General features: G+C 40.0%; 1 long non-coding RNA gene across 11 annotated transcripts in view; it reads right to left on the bottom strand.

Annotated features, from left to right (window-relative positions):
• Positions 1 to 22,876, bottom strand: part of LOC135281386 (uncharacterized) — a 270,224-nt gene that overhangs the window by 134,608 nt on the left and 112,740 nt on the right. For 5 of the 11 annotated variants that reach the window (XR_010348040.1, XR_010348046.1, XR_010348053.1 and 2 more), the window contains one exon: positions 21,328 to 22,872. The exons of 2 other annotated variants lie outside the window; for them this stretch is intronic. This is a non-coding gene — a long non-coding RNA (uncharacterized LOC135281386). Of the gene's footprint in view, positions 1 to 16,762; positions 17,634 to 21,327; positions 22,873 to 22,876 lie in introns of those variants that run through there. 4 more of the 11 variants (XR_010348045.1, XR_010348050.1, XR_010348044.1 and 1 more) reach the window with 3 other exon arrangements.

Raw genomic sequence — 22,876 nt, 5'->3', positions numbered from 1 at the left:
CTAGAGCGCTGCAAGCTGTGTGAGCTAACCCAAGACATCATTAATTCTAAACACCAGAGCTCTCGTCCAGATACTGGAGTTCAGAGAAGCTTAAAAACAAATCCCTTTGGTGGGTGGAAATTCTGTGTGCTGCTCATAATCACTTCACTGACGGCATTTGGAAGTTATTTCTCTAGCTGGACAGGTCAAACACGAGAAGCAAAGTGCCACTGTCTTTCACTGGATTGCTCAAAATTGGGCCTTGGATTCAATTAATAATGTTAGATGGACAGAGAACAAATGGATTGAGAGACTAGCTGGTCTTTAAGGGTTTTTTTATTGCTTTTAGCATGACAGGATGGAGGGAACAAAGTAGCTGTGAATGCTGCAGACCGGGTGACTTGTCCAGGCAGGACCTGAAAGTATATACGTGTTCAGTACAGGAAAAATATAGGGGGAAAACCAACACAGAGCCCTTGCAATCTAATCTTATCAAGTCTTTGGGAAGACACTAACTATTCAGAGGGGTCTTGGGACCTGAATTTCTTGGCAGTTAATGCATGAGATAGGATCAAGGAGGTGTCCCATAGGATTGCTGTACATTAAGCTTCCATTGTAGCTTAATGAAGGATTTGTTCCCCCAAAGAGGTGATGTACTTCATGCTGGCATGTGCACTGTGTGACATACTCTTGGCTGGAAAATTGCAGCTTACAACACTGTCATGAGGCTGCAAAAGACACTCTCTAAAGCTTGGAGGTACAGTTCTAATTTCAGGGGCAGGAAAGAATGAAGGAGAACCAGCCCAAAGCCAGTGGCTTTCTTCTTCATCATGTCAGAGAGGTAAGGATTTGGCTCTATCATTATGACATGGTTGATACCAAAGCCTTACCTTGAGGGAAAGAAATGGTTTAGCACATTTTTATATTCTCTTCTCATGTAGGTTCATTATGATTATTGCCACTGTCAGGTTTAATCATAGATCCAAAGCATTCATAAGACAGAAGATCTCTGTATAGACCTCCCAGAATCCAAGAGTATTTTGGATACAAAATGTGATTTTTTTGTTAAATGCTACCCTAAAATTTCTCATTTGCACCTCTATGCTCATCTGCAAACAAAAAATCCCCAGGCAGACACACATGCATTTTTCAATGGAGGTGAGTATCCAAATGGTATCTCAGAAAGTGTTTAGGTTATGGACAAAATACCATGGACAAAATACCACGGAAGTGCACTACTCAGTCTTCCAGTTTGTGTTTCTAAAGACAAATGTGCTCAAAGCCAGTGGCTGAGTCCTGCATAGAGGAAAACCACTAAATGTTCCTGAGTATTTTTACATCTTCATCTTTCCTTTCAGGCATAAAGAAAGTGACCAGAACTTCAGTAGAGCTGAGGATATTTAGTTTGACAGACTGTCCTGATATACTGGTAATAAATATGAGCTAAACAGCACTAAGTTCCTACAGTAACTTTTCAGAACATTCAGGGCCCACTGGGTACCCCACCAGTTTCATCTCTGACTTTTTATTTCAATAAATACATTCTGAACTCCTTCAAAAATATGGCTGATTGGAATGGGAATGGAATCAACAATTCAGTACAGAAACATCTTAGGCAAACAAAAGATTTGAATTTTTAATAATTCAATTGTTCTCCTTTAACCAAGATATTGGGGTGCTGCTTTCTAGTAGCAAGTATTTTAGTTTTGGATAGTCTTGAAATGCTATTCAGATTTTTGCTGATTTTTTTTTTAAATGGAAGAACTTGTGTTGCCTTAGCAATATAATTCCATGCTGTGTTATTTTCACAATTTCTGCATTCGTGTTTATTTGCCCACAGCAGCAGAGCTAAGAAATTTTTGCTTGCTCATTCCCCTTTTAAGAAATTTTACTAGTTAATAAATAAGGCTCAGCCTTGTTGTAAGGGTCCTTCCCTCAATAGTTACTATTCTCTTTCTGACTCAAAGACCAGCTGCAATGAAAACAATGCCCTCTCATTCCTCCCAGCACTTAAAAAGGTTTATAGATCTCCAGCCTCCTACAACTCAGCAGAAAACTGCTCGCACTTGACAGTCTTCAGAAATCAGCATTGTTTCCACCCTCACTAAACCTGTCAGGCACACAAGGTCAGGAAATGAGGAGAGCTGATGTCACCTGAATCATTACCTACCTCTGCTCAGCCTCTTGCCACACTCCTCTCTTCCAGAGAAAGCCGCTATACCCAAGAGTAAAGACTTTGAAGTCTTTTAAAACTGTCATAAAATAGTTTCTGGAAACTGTTTGGAGGACTACAAAGAACTCGAGCACTTCAAATCCGTAAACTCATGAATACTTTCTTGCCAGAGTTGTCAAACTGCAACAGTGTTTTGCAGGGGGCTCATGAATATGAGCACCTCTGCAGTAGCCTCTAATAGGTGTTTTTATTTTCTGGATGTGATTCTACAAGGACAGCAATAATGAATTTTTCAAAACTATCTAGACTGTACCTACTAGTCATGCTAATTAAAAATCACTGTGCAAGTCTGTGAGACAGCTCAGAGAAAGAAGTTTGCTCTCTGAATAACATGGTATGTGCTCCTAAAAACGATGTCCACTGGAAAAGAGGAAGATTAATTCCATCATATGCCTTTGAGACAGAAACATTGTTTCTGTTCTGTTTTAAAAATCGTAGAAGCTGTTCATGACAGAATACAAGCAAAAGGCTTTTTGTGGACCGAGGTACTTTCTCTGGTGCCTGTAGGTACTTGAGATGACCTCATGGACAGTAATCATAGTTCCAAGACAATGAAGCAGTTCTAATTAAACAGGAACATGCTGCGTGCCACCGACTGCCACAACTGTACAAAGTGCACTTACAGGTCATATCTATAAAACCAGACACAAATATATGATATATATATTACCCTGATCCCTAAAGGAGAGCAGCATCGTTATTCACCTGAAATCCTGAGCTTTTCCCCACCAAGTTTTCACATCCACAGGTTGTATCACTGGGACATTGTCTTTCACTCCCCAGCCAGATGTGGTGTGGCTGCTGGGTGTCCCTGTGCTGTGCAGGGTTAATGTGACAAAGCAAACATATCTCCCTGGGCCCGAGCTGCAAGTCAGCTGGCCACAAGACACCTCTAAACAGGCACTATTTGGTTGTGGGATTGTGGTGCCAAGCCCAAACTCAGAGATGAGCTTTTTCTCTGCAAGGCATGGCTGGTTGAGTCATCATAATAATGCTCATAATATGTACCAAACACCAGCTCTGGTCTGGCATCTCTGAAATCTGCTCAAGTTTCCTTTTAACTTGACTTTGCCAAATCAAATCCATATTGATTAAAATTCTCCCTTGGTTCAACAGCAGTTTTTGAGCTGATTTCACCTGTGGTAGCTTTAGAAGCCCCATGAATTTTCTTTGGTCAGCTACAGTCCTCCCCTCCCCACTCTAAGCAGACCACTTTATAATTCTGCATTCACCCTTTTGTTAATGATAACGGTAAAAAAAGAAATCAATGGCTCAATTAACAATCAGGAATGGAGCTTCCAGGCAACAAGCCCCATGATCAATAACTTATGTTCAGTGAAATTAAAGGTACTTGTTAAGTCAAGTGTTAAAAGCTGCACACACTTAATATGGGAATATCAGTCACGAACAGTTTGGCAGTTTAACTTGAGAAAATCAGTAAGTACAAAGTTCCCATACTATGTTCCACACCAATGAGTAACTAATGAAGCATAAATATTCACACAAATTCATTTATGTAATAAATTCTCTAATCCCCCAATACACAGCAGTAGTGCTGAGTCGACATAAGCTTTCACTTTTGTTATGAGTTGAACTTTTAAATATGAATCCAAAATGAAGTTGGCAAAACCAAATTCACAGCTTGCACAAAGGTAGTTCCCAGTGGTTTGAAGTAACGTCAGTGCACAATGGCCTGGCTGCTGTGAATGTCAAAATTTTCCATCAGTATAAAAGGACATGCTAAGATTTCTCCCAATACATTTTTCTGATGCTGCCAAAACATGCTAAAATGAAATAAAATGCATTCATATGGGACAGGTGAAAGCAAGGATTCACATGGCACATGATAAGTGACATGAAAATGTTTGAACCCTTTGGAAGAGTTATGAACATGTATTACGATATCGAAATCAAGAAACCTGTGCAGATGTAACCTGACTTATCCTGTTACTAAATTCCTACCACATTTTGTAAAATGGTGGTTTAAGGGGAGATTTTTCACAGGCATGAAGGGCAGTGAAATGCTCAACTCTCAGTAGAAGCCTGAGTAAATCAGATGTCTCATTCTCATCTATGCAATCTAAAACCTCCCGCTTAACTTTTATACATCTGCTCTCAGTAGAGCTTTTCTTTGACAAGAGAACATTTAGAGCAATGTCAAAACTGACTCCTACATCAAGCTTGTGACAAAATTCATCTCATGGTCAATAGCCTTGTTTTTAGAGCTCCACTGATAACAGATGATTTAGCAGCATACTCCTACTCTGGGAATAGCCAAATTGAAGGCTGCACTTCCGATTACACTGAACTGCTTCTACTCAAAGTGGAGAATATTCAGAGGATAATTTATCCTTGTTCAAAACTTTTAAAAATAAATAAAATAAATGAAGAGAAATCTCTGCATGGTTCATTTTGCATATCAAGGACTCTCTCTTACTGCAATGTGCTCTATACTGCACCCTTTTCCAAAGAGCACAGAAGCCTCATGAGGCTTGAATTCCTGAAGCAGTAATAGACAATATGGGAATGGGGCTGTGATGGGGTGGTGGGGTGATTCTCTTCATTTAATGAGTTGCCCCTTTCTTCAGTGTCTTATGATCATATCCTGGGCACTGCTGACTGCACTTTAATGGGTACCTAATCAATGAAAATCAATCACCTGAAATTGCACAGACAGCGTTTCATCTCCATCAAAAATCATCTTCCTACAGAGCTCCATTAATCTCCTCATCATTGTTTAACTCAAGAAGAAACTTCTGTTTTCAGAGATATCAGCCTTTGATTTTAAATTATAATTAAAGCTGTGCAGTGTTCACTTTGCAGGAAGCAGTAAGGCTACGGTAAGTATTTGGTTTTCCAGGACAATTTTCCCGTGCAGAATTAACCAATGCACCTTGACTACATGCAGAGGGATGAGCAACTGATAAATTTGAGTGTGAAAAACCCTATTGCTAATAGAAAAACACCTTACCCTTTGATCTTGCTCAAGGAGCACATTTTCAGCCCTCATGAGCAAAACTCCTGCCTTAAGGGAATCAGAAGCCCATCCCCAACTGTTCCCAGGCCAGGCTGGGAGGCATATCCATGGCAGATGGGTGGGAAGCTTCTTTTGTACAAGCTACAGATAAATGTTAGGGTAGGAAGCAGACTCCTATTTCTCAAAGTACAGGTCTTTCATACCTGCCTCCCCAGCAGGTCCTTATAGCCCAGCTTCAGCACCCCATAAACCTTTGGCTCAACCTATTTTACAGGAACACTTTGAGCCCTTACTGTACCCCATTCTATTGCCCTGGTCATTTTAATCCAAACCCCAGGTCTCCAATCCTCACCCTCATCCCCAGAATCAGGAATGCTACAAAGGACATTTCCCAGTGTGGGTGTGTTAACCCATAAACAGGGTGAAAGAGGCACAGTGGGCACTGAGAAATGCATCTCTGCTGGCTGGTGCCTGCTCCAGAATGAAGGGTGAGCCTGGTCTGCTGAGGATGCCCTGGTATGCTCAAAGAGAGAAGATGCTTGGAAAGCAGGTAGCAAAACACGCAGAAACTGGCATATCTAGGTCAGTAGAAAAGACTGGGAGAGCAGCAGGAAACCTGCTGGCAGCAGGGAATAAAACCTCAGCTGATGGTTGTCACAATCCAGCAGGAATCCTTGCTCTGCCCAGGCTGCACTGTGGCCTCTCAGCACAGCTGCCCTTCCTTTTCACTGTGCACAAGTTGTTCTGCACAGCAGGGGAATTACCCAGAGAAAAAAGCATCCTCCAAAAATTAGGATTCCATAACTAACCTGGTGGAGAGAGGTACTTGCTGCTTTTCCAGTCCAGATTAACACACCCCAGAAATGTGCCTGCAGTGAAGATTTACAGTGGTATGGGCTATCACCCACAGGGCCAGTTCTGACTGCAGCAGCTCTGGAAAGACAGTATATCACACAGAAGAAAAAACAGCCCTGTGACACAAAGGCAGCAGTGGGTTCAGCTGTTGTTTGCACTGGGAGCAGCACTGATGCTGCCTCTCATGCCTCCTATGCTAACAAAGAAATGGGACTGCAGCAGGAGTTATTACCTGCCTGCCCTTTTTTTCAGAAACATGGGACAATCTGTGAGCTGCATAACTCTCCACTGTAAATATTTAAAACAAAGCTAAGCCATTGAATGAACAAACAAAAGCACTGTAAAAGAAGTGAAACCTAATTCACAGTAACTGGATCTAAGAGTTTCCTCTGTCCTCAACTCCTTCACAGCACTTTCCTTTTGAACCTGGAACCAATACAGGGATGTTACATATTAATACATCTAAAGGTGAGCTGAAGAGGCAAAAAAACCACCCAAAAACCAAGGACCATTGCTGTTTTGGGAAACAAAGGACTGTCTTGAGTGAATCCCGCTTTAATCTTCTTTATATCATCCAACCACAACTACTTGACTGGAAACAGAATTTACTTCAACCAGGTGGACTATATAGGTCAGGATCACTACAACAGCCTTTTCTAAGCTTAAGATATCTAATCAACACAAGACAGAGTTTATAAACACTTGGGAACAAACAACAACCTGCCTTTGTCAATCCTCTACCAGCATGATCAACAAAATTAAGCTCAACACAGTTTTTGTGTACCAAGCTAAGCAGAGAATCTGTTTTTCAGAGCTATACACAATACCTTTGACTGGCTTTGACAGCACTTTTCAGTGCTCAGTGTTTGCTGATGTACAATACCTGCTCCAGAATTGCTCATGTCTGATAAACTCCCTGGGAACAAATCTCTCAAATGTGCCCTTCCATGGATGCAAGGGAGAGGTTATTTCTTACTCAGGTCATTTTAAGCTCCTCCTAATTGTACTTTTGAAAGATTTATCACAATTTTCACTGCTTATCTTTCAAATTTTTGGGAAACCAGGGTACCCTTCTCTTCCTATCCCTGTGGCCCTAGTGGGAAATATTACTCAGGTGTTTTATGCATTCAGTTCCATGTTTCTCCCAGGAAATCTGAGGGAAGGATACCAGAGGCAACTTGGGCAGTATCAAACCTTTGCATGGTCTGATTTACTGCCTGCCTTTCAAACAGCAAACAGTAGAAGCAATTTCAGTTTTCAAAAATCACAGCTGCTCTTTGGGCTTGTCAACACAAGATGGCATATACTTTACACACATCTGACAAGCATGATGGATACTGGAAAGCAAGAAGGTTTTCTGTGTGTTGGTTTCACACTGCCCCCTTACAGAGCAGTCTTACTGGAGTTGTATAATTTGTGCTCTGTCAGAAACTGGAAAATCAGATTATCAAAATGATTTTAAAACATAGAGAAGCCCCAGACTCAAACAGGTCCTATTCTGTCAGGGCCTTTTCCCAGTCCTTTACAGGACAGTCCCAGGCTGTTGGCATAACAACCTCCTCCAGGTACCTTGAGAGTGAGCAAACATCACTCCTGGCAAACCTCTAATGTCACAGAAACAAATCAGGATGTCAGTGCAGAAAATTGGGACCCAAGTGCAGGAGCCATAAATCTGTCCCATCCTGATTGAATGAGTTGTGCCCTGAAGGATTGCAGAGTGCTGAATGGCTTTTCCCTGTCAGCTCTCCGACGCAGGCTGAGGGGGAGCAGAGTTATGGAGAGAGGGTAGAGGTGAGCCCTCTTAAGGGCCCAGTGGAGAGAGAAGATGAAAACTCTGAGTGTGGACCAGATTAGCTGAGGAGAGGAATCAAACAATTGGACTGACTGGTATATTATTCAATATGATATACTTCGAGTTGGGTTTTTTTTTTAAACACTTAAGGATGTAAATGCATTATGGAAAGGCCTGAAGAAGGAAAAGAGAATAATTTACTTCTCAGCAGAGTTAAGGAGAATTGGTTAAACAGTGAAGTCTCCAGAAAGACAATGAGTCAATGCAGCTGTGAGTTAAAACAACAGCTTCATTTTTTACTATGGAAGAGGTATTGCTTATTTTAAGCTACTGTTCAGTAACTGATGGTTCACAGAATGACAAAACTGCTTAATAACAAAGAGCTTCTAGGATATCTCCTGAAATATTTAGTGAGGAAGGCATGTAGAGTGCAGCTATCTGTTCTGGCGTGGGTAGTCAGAGCTGATCATTTATTTATTTAGAGGGAAGAGTGGGAAAAGCAATTTGGATCCGTAAGAGAGAATGAGACTTAGGCTTAAAAATTCTTGAATCACTTTGGAAAATAAGGCTTAAGTATCTATGTCACATAAGGCAAAGCTAGACTTGTGCAGCCCTGTAATTTCTACAGCTGATGGCAGCTGCCTGCCTGAACACTCCCAGTGTCTTCCAGGGCAAAACCAGGCATTTTATTTTAAACTTTTTTCTTAACTGGCTCAACCTAATCCAGTCTGACATTCTGTTATAGTGGCATAGCTAATAGGTATTGTAGCAAACAGCAGGGGGTTGTAACATCTTAAACAAATGCATCTGTTCCCAACCTGTATTTGCATGTGATATTATTATGTTGAAAAATTGATCTTGCAGTCTTCGTGCAGGTTATGAGTTTCAGGGTTGATATTTTGTGCTTCATGCAGCCTGAATGATGCTGGCTCTTTGGATTCTTCTTTTCCAACAAAATTACAGAAAAGAATCCAGGAGATACTATTTTTACAAGTTTAAGAAAGTTATCCCTCCTGCAATTTGAAGCATTAAGTAGAACATGGAAAGTTAGTATTATTTAAAATATTCCAGAGGGAAATACCTCTGGAAGCATCAAAAACTCAAACTGGTTTTCATTCAGGTAACAGAAATTTTGCCATTGACTTCACTAGGAAAAGGAAGCAGATTCTAGTACGGCAAAAGGGTTAACTTTTGGTGTCCAACTGCTGTGTAATAACTTGCATATGTCTAATGGAGAGCAGAACTGGCTGGGGAAATACCTCTGAAAGATCAGAGATGTTATATAGGATTTATTGTCTCTCCAAAAGTGAAACAATTCTTGGGAGCCATTGAGTTTTCACCAGTGCCACTGAAGTTCACAGAAGATTTTTCCTACCAGCTCACCCACTGCATGACTCCTCTCCCAGACATCTTCTGTGGAGAATAAATCCAAGCTGGGCACCCTTTGGGCTCCCAGGAATTGAATTTCTTCAGTTTCAGAGAGCCAGGTGCTGAAATTAGCCATAAGTATCTCCAGTATAGCTTCCTGTGTAGAAAAGCACAGGAAAGTGGGATTTTGATCTCTAAGGAGAGCTGAAGGAGTCTGAGGAGCAGACTAAGCAGTCTAAGGAACCTGACAAGTAACTTCACAAAAAGTAACTTGTATGACACATTAATGCCAGGTCAGGATGAATTGAGTAAACAGCACTGTTTAACACTCCTATGACACTGCACACATCCTCAGGCTGCAATATTCTTGTCAGGTTCCTCTTATCAACACCAATCCCTCTCGAGGGCTGAGCACAAACTGCTGAGCTGCAGCCACCACCAGGGATGTCCTGCTGCAGGAGCAGGATGCACAGGAATGGTTCTTTAGCAGCATCCCGGGAAAACCTATTGGGCTGCACAAACCCTTTTCCTGGGTTGAAAAGAATTAATTGTCTTGAATCATTCTGCATTAACAAGGTTGATTTACTCAACACAAGCCAATTACTGGGCATAGTAACAACAGCTCTGCAGTCAGCCCAGTGCCTCCTTTTCTGCTCTTGTTTCAGCAATTCTCATCTCCTCACGTACAATAAGATGAAAATTGGAAAGCAAAAACGTGGGTTTTGAAGGGGCAATGTGCAGAAGCATCTTTGTGCAGTTTCTGTCTTGCTCATGGAAGCCAAAGCCTTGCAAAGTACCTGCCAAAGCTTGAACACTGTGAAGGTGGGGCTGGAAAAAGTTCAACAGAGCTGAACACTAAAACACGTGACATGAAAACATGATCTTCCTTACTGTGGCAGCTTCTCTGTTTTTACCTTCTTCTCCACTTTCCTTCTGCCAAAGATGTAGAAATTTGTTTCAGATATGCATTTCTAGTTATTTTATTCTCAAAAAGAGACTGAATGCTATGAATTCTTGTTTACTCTCATAAATTTTAAACTTGATATATATACAATTTTCTTGTTTTGAATGGTGGAACAGAAGAAAAGATCTCAAGTGATGAGTGTGCACACAAGAGAAAAAGAATGGACAGACAGGAAGATCCCTCAAGGCCAAAGGACTCTTCCACTGAGAGATATTCTCTTTGAAAAGCAGGTCTTACACCAAGATATTTTTATGTCACTTTGGCAGCAAAAAGGATTCTCAACACAAAGAATTGGACTCCTGAGAACAAATCCTACAAGAAGAGTGTCAGTAATTGATGAAACAATGTCTGAAGTCTCTTCCAGCTTTGCAGCCAATACAGGGGTTGGATTAAAATGAAATCTGAATGTACTGAGCTAATAGCTTTTCTTCTTCCCTGGTAGCAAAATTCCAGCAAAGGGGCAAAAACAGATGACAGGCACTGAGATACCAGAGAAAAGAAAAGCCTTTTTGTTTTTCCATGTGCAAGTTGAAATCACAGCACAGCATTTTTTATTGCATTAGTTCTTTAGAAACAGCACTGCAGCATTGCTCCAGAACCTGAGAAAGGCCAACCCCCTTCCAGCCCCACTGCAGCTGCAGCTCTGGCCTTGCCCCCTCCAGAAAAACTAAAATTCTGCAATGCCTTGCCTACAGAATGTATTCAACAGTGTAACACAAAGGGGTCTCATAAATTCCCCAGAGACTGTCCCTGAATATGGAGCCTGCAGAAGAGTGGAGAAAGAACACAGGACAGGCAAAAAAGAAGTTGTGTTACCAGCAAAACGATTAAAATTTAGAAAAATATTTCTAGAATTATTTTCTTTAAAAACATCCAGGAAAAACAACAGATGCACATAACAACCTTTAGAGAACTGCATTTTCTCAGTTTTATTATTGCTTATTCCTTTTAAAGAACAACACACATGTTCTACAAGATCTTTTCCCCCTCTTCTCTAATCACTAGCAAATCAGAATAAACTGCTTCCCTTCAAGTAAGTTTAATTAACCTATTTATATATATATAGGGAAAGCTGGATTAAAGGATTCTGCCTTGACTTTTGGAAGCTTCATTCACAGCAAGTACCCAGCAAGTCCAAAGTGCTTTTCTGCCTCAACTAACCTCAATTAGTTACTGCTCAATTCTGATATAAATATATGATGAGAGAGGAACTTGAAGGTTAAGGTACATTCACCCCAACCTGGATACAGCCAAGAATCTGAATGAAATAAAAGCTTCCCTCAGTATGGAGGTTACAACTTACACCAACAAAACTGTGAATGTTTCTCTGATCTTTTTCTGTCATGATCTAATTATTAAAATACAGACTCTGATTCCTTAGTTACACTGACTCATACCAGCAGCAGCACCACTTGTTTTAAATCAAGACCTGAAGATTGTTCTGTAGTTCTTTTCAGAATCATGGCATTTTTGTGTTGGAAGGTGTGCTGGATATTTTCCTGTGACCTATAATTGGAGCAAAGCACCAATTTTTATGATATTGCAGCTTTAAAAGAGATTCTAAGACCCTCAAACACTGACACAGTTTTGTGTGTCATTGCATGGAGCTGTGCCTGAGCTGAGCAGTCCAGCATGGAGCAGGAAAACCCACTGAGGGTTAGTGGCCATGAAAACACAGCTCTCACTTGTAATTTGGTCATTTTTTTCCTCCCTGTCATAGAGCTCCTACAAGATGAAAGGTTTTTTGCATTGGTTTTCTTGGTGGGCACCAATAATATATTCTCTTTTTTTGGAGAAGGTGAAATCTGTCGGGGCTGTACTCTGAATACCAGCACAAAGAAACGTATTCCCTGAAAAAGCAGCTCCAAAGATCTCCACAAAATCTCCACAGAGGAACAGAGAGTTGGTTGTAACTTCAGTTTTTGGCTGATTTCAAAGTACATTTGCTGCCTGTGTGCGATGCCTCTGCCACCTACTCTTGGTCAGTCTCTTTCAAACACGGGACTAAAATAAATGGCCCAGGATGTGCCAAGCCCCATCCCAGCTGCTGTCTCATTCATGTCAGATGAAAATTTTCAGGGCTATGGCTGGAGTGACCGTCTCAGCTCCATTTTCAGTGACTTTATCTCAGAACAGTTGACCATCTATCTCAGAACTGTTGTTTTCCTGTGCCTTATTTCCTTACTTTCACTTTCTCCTGGAAAAACATGGTTTGTGTGTTTGTGGCCAGGTAGAGGCAGTGAGGGACTCCCATAGGTAGTTTGTTTTGCTTGAATTTTTTTTTAAATTCTAAAGCAGGGCTTTTGCATTTCAAAACAACCTTTTTTGTTAACTTCTGCAAGATGTAAAGGGAGCATTTCAACCACTTCTACAACTTTCCTCTTCCTAAAATGTCTCTGTGTTGCTTCTTCTACATAAGAGTTACATCAAAACTTTCCCTGAGCCTCTCCAGAGCACTTTACTCAGAAAAGCAGCTATCAGATCAAAAAGGACTTCTGTTTATTAGTTCAATCTCCTTCATTAGATTCCCTGAATCATGTGTTTTCCCACACAAACAGCGATAAAAAAATCTGCTAAAATCCACTGACAGCTGTGGCTGTGATAGACTTTTCCTTAATCCGATTAGCTGCCGCTTCCCTGTTCGCACCAGTTTCTGTGAGCAGTTACCATATTACACTACAATCTGCTGATTTCATCTGCACTGGCATCAGGCAGCATTCAAAGAAAGTCTGGCCTCATAATAACAGGCTTTGAGAGCCAGGAATCTCCTCTCCACACATACGCACAAGCTGCTGTCTCTCAAATTGTAAAAAAACTGACTGATCCAGGAATTCAGTTCTGAAGGAACAGGGCATTCCCGCAAACAGCCACCTGAAACTGCTGTCACCCAAACAATTCTCTGCTCAGGCTTGTCTTTTTTTCAGCTCTTTCATTGTGATGCTTAAATTTGCTGAGATACTGAAAGAAAAAACCCATCCTCGCTCAGGCTTGAGGCTCATGGTAAAAAAAAAAGAAATGTTTCTTCAGATTGGAAGGGAAAAAAGCAGCTCATGTTTGAACACAGAAATCTTGTCTGCTCAGCCCTTCACTTGTGAGTGCTTGCACTCACATTTCTTGCTCCCAGCAGTCCAAAGGGATACACTGAGTGCTCCTTCCCTGCACGAGTGCACCAGAAAAGAATGGCAGGTTTTCCAACTCCTTCCTCACTCACAACCAGATTCTGGGAGAAAAGGCCATAAACACTTGAGAAGAGGGCTTGAGCAGACCTTGACTCTACAAAGTCCAGGGGACATCTGAAGAGATCTAAGTTTAAATAGAACTTCTAGATTTAAGGTGGATCTTGAAAGAAAATTCTTATCTTCTGATCATAATGATTTTGTCCTTCCAGCCTTCAGCTAAAAGTCACAGTGGTAGCTCCCAAAAAATGCTACTTAATTTCCTTTCTCCACCTACCAATTTTGCAAAAATTTTTTATTATTATTTTTTTAAAATATTTTTTACTTTATTCCTATCACTTAAAGAGAAGAAAATGGCAGAGCACCAAGTCACAGAGGAATTTTTGGAAGAGATATGTAAATTATGGCTCATAATACGGTACATAAATGTTGCAAGATGCCAATTTAATGGTTAGGAAATAGGCAGCAGACTCATTCCAGGGAAAACACAATGTAGTAATTGCTCCTGAATGGTGTAAGGAAGATTTTTCACCCTGTACATGTCCTTGGTCTCTGAGCAAGTAGTTTTCTTCTGAATCCAAGGAGCATGGTTCTATCAATGATCCTGACATCAGAGCATTTGCCTTTAAACTGTCTGGGATTTTTAATTCAAAACAGCAAAACAACAAAAAGAAAACCAAAAAGAACCAAACGTGTTTAAACTTCAGAACTATCTACTCATAAGTACCTTTGGCTTTGCTAGTTTGAGCTTTTGAATTTTCCCCTTAATTACCAAAGGGAAAGCTCTACTGAGGGTGTTCCACATTGGCCAATTCCAATGCAAGGAACAATGGGATGCATTTATTGATTTATGCATTTATTGATTCTGGGCAATGCCTCAGCCCTGAGCAGCTGGGCCCCAGCCTGCCCAGGAGTTCAGGTGTGGCAGTGCAGTGATGAAACTCTTTAAAACTTCACTTACAGGAGAAGAATAAGCACTAGAGCAGGAAGGTACAACTGTACTCAGAGGATCATTTAACATTAACACTTTCTTCTTTGCCATTTTCCACTTCTTCCAAAGCAGTCCATAGCTCTAAAGAGATTACAACCTCAAAATTCAAGTCTAAGTATTACATGCTATCAAACAGGATGGTTTAACACTGTCAGCATTTCCCTTGTCCTAGTTTTTTGCAGATGGAGAATTTCAGCACCTTTGATAACTAACATTTTAGCTCTGCTAGAAAGGCAAACTCCAGCAAAAATGGCACTACCAAAGTGTTTTCTAGCTTGGTCCTAGCTGGCAGTTTAAGAGCCTAAAAATAAATATATAATGAAGCGTAAATTTCTTATGATTATACAATATTATTACATAATATGCATTATTATAATACTATATATAATATACATTAATATAATATACATTATTATAAGAAGAGAATAGTAAATAATTATTATAATAATGTCTTATTTTCAGTAGGGAAATGCATATAATGTACCACTATAACTCACCAAAAATGTTTAGACTAATAATTAGATTTAGACTTGACACTAAGACTCAAGTATAGAAAACAAAATTGAAAATTTCAGTTACATGATCTGTTGTTCTTGGAAAAGAAACTCTCTTATGGGCTTGTTTTTTGCTCACGATCTAAACAGAGTCATTGAAACAACACCGAACATGTACTGGAGTTATTGTGAGGGCAAAAAGTAGAAAATTGGATACTTATTCCCCATGGGAACATGGGAAACAAATGAGAAACTCAGAAATAAAAAGATATGATTACAAAAACTAAGCACTAAAATGAAATACTCTGACAATGGAAGGTTTCAAAATAATTTGTTACTTCTTTAATTCCATAAAACAAATTTGTATTTGAGAAATGAGATTCTCTGAATAATCCAAACAAGTCTTTCACTGTAGCAATGATTATTATCCTATTTAAATAAAAGACCTATGTTTCTGTAGTAATTATCATACCATATCCCTAATTAATTATTACTCAAAATATCTGTTAAAATTCTTGCCAACCATTTAGAAACAGGCACAAATTATTCCCTTTGATCAGGCTTGCATTGCTAAAGGCACATTAAAAATACAGAGAGAGTCTGGAAAAGCCTTACAAAATTGTCCATAAAGCCAAAATTATGTTAACTACTGCAGCAGCCCTTACTCTGCATATTCACAATTCGATTGCACATGAAGACAATTACTGGTTTTGGACAAGAGGTCAACCCACACCCTCAACATTAACTTATATACAGTTCAAAAGAAAATAATTGCCCTTTAATTTGAATATATGATGAAAGAAATTAAAGAGAAAAAACACCACAAGATTTGTGAGCTTCAAATCGTGCTACAATTAAATGGGCAATAACAACTGCCCAGATTCCACAAGGCTGAATTCAACCTCTGGATGTTTAGCACACTGCCAAGTACTTAATGAAGAGAAAATCCTGGCCAGAGAATGCGATGCTCTGCTACTGGTCCTTTGGAAAACTCTACGGATCTTTAATTCCTGTGAACAGAATCCCATTTTTTAAATGATTCCTGTGAAAGACCCGTGACAGCGAAGATAGATACTTTTCACAATTCAAATTTGTGATGCTGGTAGAGTCTTCAAATCTCTGATGTTTCTTTCACTAAACCTCCTCTGGAGTTCCAATTTCTATGTCAGGATCCTAATTTCTAAAAGAAATACAGGGATGCTTCCTGTGCATGTTTCCACTAAAGCTTTGAAACCCGTTTCAGAAGGTACTAAACCCACAGATGAAAAGGTAATGTATGAGAATTCAGTGCCATCAGCCTGTCATCAAATTAATACACTTTCTGCAAAATTATTTTTCTAATTTCCATGCAGATGGTCCCAAGTTATTAAATAATTTCTGATACTCTCTTAAATGAGCAAAAGCAGACTAAATTAAAACATGAAGAATGCTAGGGATGTATTATTATAAGTGAGAAGTGTATCTACCACAGTTAAACTCATTTCAGCCAGAACTTACAGAAAAGGTAGAGGCATTGGAGATGTTTTCCTGCCTAAGTCAGTTTGCAGGATGTGCTTGGCACTGTCAAAGCAGCCTCAGTTGCCTGTGGTGGCACCTTGGGTCTGGGAGGCATGCTCTGGCATGCAGAACCTCAGTAGCCAGCTGGCCACTCAGGGCTGCAGGCTTCTGAACACCAACGTCTTCCTTTTCAATGTATGTTTTGAAAATCAAAGAAAATATACTTTAAATTTTATGTCTTTCTCTTGAAAAAAATGGAACATCTTTTCCCCTGATTTAGCACCGTTAATGAAAAATACCGTCAGATTCTTACACCGGGTAGATAACTCTTTTAGACATCCAAATTGCGAAGAATATTGAGCCAGAATTGTGCCCTTCCTTCACATGTTACATATTAGAATCAAAAGTGCCCCGCTAATGAAAATACAACCGATGGGAAATTCCAGTGAGACGCAATCCAAGCAACAAAATACTTTTTTGAAGTTTATTTGCCTAACTTTTGAAGTCAAGAGAAAGTAATCTTTTTTGTATCTAGCTCAACAAAACAAAGCCAGTACACCTCCAAGGTTCTCTGGAGGTCCTGCTTAATTATTCAGATATTTCAGGCTCTGTACTTGAACTGCACAAAAGAGCTGCAATGGACAGATCCCTCTTTTAAAACTTGAAAGAAGATATTACCACAAAAGAACAATTTAATCAGCTGCTCAAAAAGTGGTAGAGAGCTTGAACTGGAAAAATAACCAAGTACAAATTTTAGAAGGAATATTTTCCTCTAACAACTGTTGCAGTGCAGTAATGAAGCCATGAGACTTGTTTCGATATAGTTACCCATCTGAATCAGTCTAGAAGCAGGTAGGACTGCCCTAAAAAACCCAAACAAAAACTATCAACAAAAAAGCCACCCCAAGCCCAACACAGATTAAGGTTCTTCTCCCTCCACCCCCCAATATATAATCTGTGATGCTAATGGGAGTTTTGTGCACTTTTAGAAAAGCATAAGAAGTAATTCCCATATGCTGCAGTTGCCAAAGGGAATTTGCTGCATTCACTGATTTTAAATTAGGCCATTGTGTATACACTTCAGAAACAGAGGCAGGCCATAAACACTCCTACATGTTATTACTTGATCATTCATTCTTTAGTTTGTCTCCTTGCTGATATTAAAGTCTGAATGTTGTTCATCAGAGATTGGCTGATAATAAAGAAGTGATTGACAAACTTATTACTTGGCTTTAAAAATAAGTTCTCCCAATTCAACAGATTCTTCTCAAGTCGAGGGAGACGTAGCTTGTTCTTTGTAGGAGAAGCTGCAATTGGAAAAAAAAATATACACAGAGGGGGAAAATAGGCCTGGTTTGTATTTAAACTGTGCAGATAACTGCATAGGTGGTTCTTAGTTGAAAGTATCTGGCATGGATTAGAGAGAGGAGTAGGAGCTGGGGTTGGGAGTTCTGTTCCTTCCTTCAGCATCAGTCTGAGTGAGCAGGGTCACTCCATGGCACACTGTCAAGGAGCTGCTGCTCCAGTAGAGTCAAATGTGTGCAGCAGCACAATGGGATGCTCCTTACTTGTTACCCGGGACCCTTAACCCCTGTGCACTCCCATTTAAACCCACCATGACAAAAGCAATGATCTTCCTCTTCCCTCCCAGTCCCCTTGCTTGTCCCCAGTCCTTTTTTGCTGCCAGAGGCCAGGGAGCTGGATGGGCTCCCTGCTGCTGAGTGAGCACTGGTGAGGGCAAGAAGGGCTGAGCACGAGGGTGTGCTGGGACCAGCCTTTGGCAGCAACAGCTCGGGCCTGTGCCTGACTAATGTGACTCCATCTGTGCCTTGTGGGCACTTCCCAGATTGTGTGTGAAGCCCTAAGGCTTCTCCTGGTCATGATTTCCTGTCTTTGGGTGAAGACAGGACCCTGACAGCAGATAACTCCCTAGTTACACTACACTTATTTACCACCTTTCTAGCTCTCTGACCATCTATTGCAAGGTCAGAGAAGCAACAGTGCTGTCACAAGGAAGTAAGAGGCAACTGCATGAGCTGCAAGGCCAGCCATGCCTGCCTTGGAGCAGCCCCAGGGCTACGACTGCAAAGGTGCAAATAATCCTTCAGTGCCAAGGGGGCCTGATTGGAGACTGTTTTTCATTCATTGGGCTCCAAATTAAGGTCAGACCCGCTCATTTTTTACTTTCAATGAACTTTTAGCCTCAGGTACCAAGCAGCAAACACTTCAGATGTCAAGAACATAGACTTCAGCAGCTCCTTCTCTCAAGCACGCTTGCAACAAGGTCACTGAGATTCAGGCAGAGGATGGAGAATTCTGGCTGGCAAAATCTACAGCCAGTGCAGCATGTGCATAGGTGTTTGCAAAAGCACAGGCAGTCTCCGAGTCTCCTGACCTTGAGATATTTTCCTAGAATATGCCTCTAAAATTGTAGGCACTTAAAAGCAAAACCAGCTGAAAACAAAACCATACTATTACAAGTTGTGTGATGGCATAAAGCCAGCTCATTTCATGAGCTAAGTTCTATGCTTTCATTCAAAATAACTGAGCAAACAATCTTTCTCAAGTCTCTCCCCCACTTCTCTTTTTTTTTAATTCTGGGCCAAACCCAAATCCCCTGTCAGCTGTGTGCAGCTAACCTTCAATTTCTGTCAGCATGGTTTACCATCAGCCTGAAATCCTCAATCATGAACCTACACACCGTTACCTGAAGCAGCTGCTTTTTTTCTAGTTAACCTTTTAAACTATTGAAGCTCATTTTTTAGTCAGGGTCATCTTTCCTCTGCTTCCCTTTCCCTAATCCCTTTTTCTCCCTCACCCAATTACTCACACGTGAGCTTAAAAGCATGTAAAATGGATTTATTTGGCTCACCCTCTTTGACTCACCAGCCTTTAAATAAGAAGTAAATGTTTTGTTATTTAAGATAAACCATTGCCTTTCTGCATCTATTTGTCTACTTATACAGCTACATTTTATTTTCAGTTTGGATTATAATTTACAACTTGGAACTTGGTTGCATAGCAAGAACTGAATCCATCTTCCTGTTTGCTCAGGGCTCTGAAGGAATGCCAATGGCTTTTCAATAGTGTCCTGCCACATCCATACACAAAAGCACCTTATATTACCTCAGAGTGCAACAATAGAAAAGCTATTTCTAGGAAAGTCTACAACAATGCCTTGCTGTCCAGGACTCCAAAACCACAGTGACATCCCAGCAGCACACTTCAGATTTTATTAATCTGAAGATGTGCAATGACACAGTGCAGCTTTTTGTCACTACAAGGTGTGGTGTGAACAAGGTTTCTGACAAACAGTGAATTAGCCCTGAAAAAGAGTTTAGTTTTGGCTTGAAAATAAGCACAGATGAGTACTGTTCTTTAATATAGGTTAAATAAAAAATTACATATTTTGAAAGAAGTAGAACCCTTGTCCTGTCTTATTCAGAAAGGAAAAACAGTAGGCAGTGTTTCACTTGAACCTCTGCCCAACCTCTGACTTGTCTTTAGGTGACTTTTATTACTCACAGTAATAAAAAGACCATTACCTTGAAGTTCAGGTACACAACTGAGATATTTCCAGATAGTTCAATGACATTCAAAATAAGTGGAAAAATATGCATATTGATTTTCCATTTTGACAGCATTAAGATTTATTTACTCTTGATGTTGCAGTGACCTCTAGTTTGTCTTGGTCAATACATACCTCAAGGGTTGATAAACCTTAATATTCACCTCCATGAGAGTCAATATCCACTTTATATTATAAAAGCTATCCCATGGGACAAACATTAATATTGTCGAATAGATTCAGTCCCTCACCTCTTTCTTCTCTTAATGTGAAAAATGACCGAGCTTGGATTCTTGGCAAAATTGAGGGGAAGGAAAAAAAATGGCAATGAATTCTGACAAACTAAAGAATGTGCGAAATGTGTCATTGACCTTTATCTAAAAGGACTCTGGATGAAATAATCATCCAGATTATTATCTTTAGAGAAGAGTCAGGCTGGTTTTTACAGGACAACTTTAAACTTGTTCTTGTAGAAATTTACCTACAACTGAAAACTCGAGATACAACTTGCCCATTTGTGACTGACTGTCTTCTGGTGATGCTCTCCCCAAAAGGCACCAATAGATGGAGTGGGATGTTGATGTTCTTCCCAGAATAAAACAACAGCTGGATGGGATGTTGTTTTCCTAGTACCACTGTTAACTTCTGGTTGATCGTGCAGCTCCCAAAAATTCATTTTGACTATCATGAATTATAATTACCAGTGCATGTTTGGGAGTTTCCTACAGAGACAACCACGGTCCAGAATAAAATATAGGAATTTTGTAATCTCTCTTTTAACCCTTCAGGTTGGCTGCTTTACCACTGGGGGCATCTTCAGCCCCACAGGCTGTGCTCATTCCTGTCAAGGAACTTAATCAAGAGAATAAATTTCCACATACTACAGAAGAAGAGTGTAAAGCCAGTCTGGACTCACTGGTAATACCATTAAAATATCAGGGTTTTTTTTCAAAGCTTACTATAGTAAACATCTGGGAATTCTTCTATTCAGGTAGCAGATACTGTGAGATGAAATTTTTTTTAGTTTTTTTACAGAACTGCTGTCTGCCTCTGTGAGTGATGAACTGGCACTAGGCCAGGCTAACACACATCTGTGTGTTCATCTTTTAAGTTGAGGAGAGTTATCAATGCAATTCAACTTTCTGATGATTAATCCCTACTTTTGAATTTTCTAGTGGGAAAAAAAATACCCTGAAACAGCTTCTTCAGCCCAGAAAGGATCCACTGCTGGAATGTGGGCAAGGGGGAAATATGTTCTGGTGTCCAACAGACTTGCAGATGCCAGAAGAGCTCTGAAGATTTTAAGAGAATTTATATTCGGATGGTTGTAACTTATACTGGAAACTGGACCAGTGCCCAGGGCTGGGCTAAGTGTCATGAAAAGCTTTGTATGTCCTCCCACACATTTCACTGTATAATCATAAACTGCTACATTCATGTTGAAAAATGCAAGATTTTTAATAAAACACATGGTGTAGAACCATTTTCAGTTCTGCTCCAACACTAAAAATCTTAGGTAGTATATTTTTATCAAATGTTCTTGCAAATTATTTGGGGTATTTCCAGATCTATTTTTATTATACATTTTAAATCAGCTAATTTATTTCCCAGACAAATTAAAGAACTAATGAACTTTTCAAGAGGTCCATTTTACTTGCAATCTTACTCTTAACTTCCATTAATAATACAGTACATGAAAGTATTCAGTTCATCTTTATGCTGATTATGGCATTTTGTATTCAATGGGTAGCTCTTGGTCAGCAATAATGAAGATATAACAATAGAAGTGAAATAAAATTCAGTGAGTATTTTCAGGTATGCATTCTTCACTTGTAATTAAAGCTCCACTAATCTCTTTTAGAAGGAGCATTACCTGCAATATTGCTAGCACCTCACCTAAGTAGAAGGGCTGTAAATCAGATAGTGAAACAAATCTAATTTTAAAACTACTTGATTCTATGTAAAGCTATTCACTAAACTTTAATACTTACATTGATTCTTCAGAGCAAGAAGGAAAAGAATCAAATCTGATCTACACTTTAACAATAAATCCCACTGGACACAGCTGAAGCAAAATTTGGCTTGTGAAAATTGCCATGTCAATGCACAACACTTTTTATTGCCAAAAGCTGGGGTTCTGCTCCACTGCTATGCTCCCTGACTGAAAGCTCTTCCAAACTATCCTTGTGATTAGGAAACCTCTGTTAATCTCCAATGTAAAATTACTGATAGCCAGTTCAGATTTATTGAGTTTTGTTATCATCATTTGGTGAAAATCCCTCTTTCCTTGAAAAGGCCCTGAACTATTCTGCAGGGTTATTTCCCTCATTGCCTTAAATTCTTTACTCTGCATCACATCAGATTCTCTAGTGCCAGAAGGAGAGGCCATTCATCCCTTCTTTCTTGTAACAGCACCGTGGGTACCACCTCCAGTTTCTTTTACTTGAGGCCACAGCTGCTGAGTCACAGGGAGAATTCCTGCTGGATTCTCCGCCTGGACATCAGTTTTTGTCACCAGACTTCCAAAAGTGAGGGTTAATTTCTGTCCCTGTGCCACTGATGAGACACAGACACGGCAGCATCTGAACTCTAACACAAACTTTCATCTATCTGCTCCTCTCCTCTCCAAGCACAACTTGGAATTGTCTGTATATTTTCACTATCCAGTGTTAAAGGTGCTGCTACTTTTCAGTTGAAAACCAGGAGTGTTTTTTTGTTGTTTCAATGGTTTGCCATTGGGCTGGGCTTCTTATGTGAACAAAGTTACAGAAACTAAAGAATCTTCTCCTAAAGTTGAAAATAATTACCTGCTTTTCCTTGGGGAAACCAGCACGTTTGCCTCAAATACAGATTTTGATTTTGCGTTACTTTGGAAATCACCAGGTTATGCCATAACAAAGCTTAGAGTTTTCTGTGAAGTTAGGCTTCTCTTAAATATCCAGTACCTCAGGAAGCGGTGATATCTGGTGATTTGGCTCCTTT

This window comes from Passer domesticus, chromosome 15 (genome assembly GCF_036417665.1).
Source record: "Passer domesticus isolate bPasDom1 chromosome 15, bPasDom1.hap1, whole genome shotgun sequence".
Classification (NCBI taxonomy): domain Eukaryota; kingdom Metazoa; phylum Chordata; class Aves; order Passeriformes; family Passeridae; genus Passer; species Passer domesticus.
Note: the sequence above shows the minus strand (reverse complement) of the source record. Positions and strands in the feature narration are given on the sequence as shown.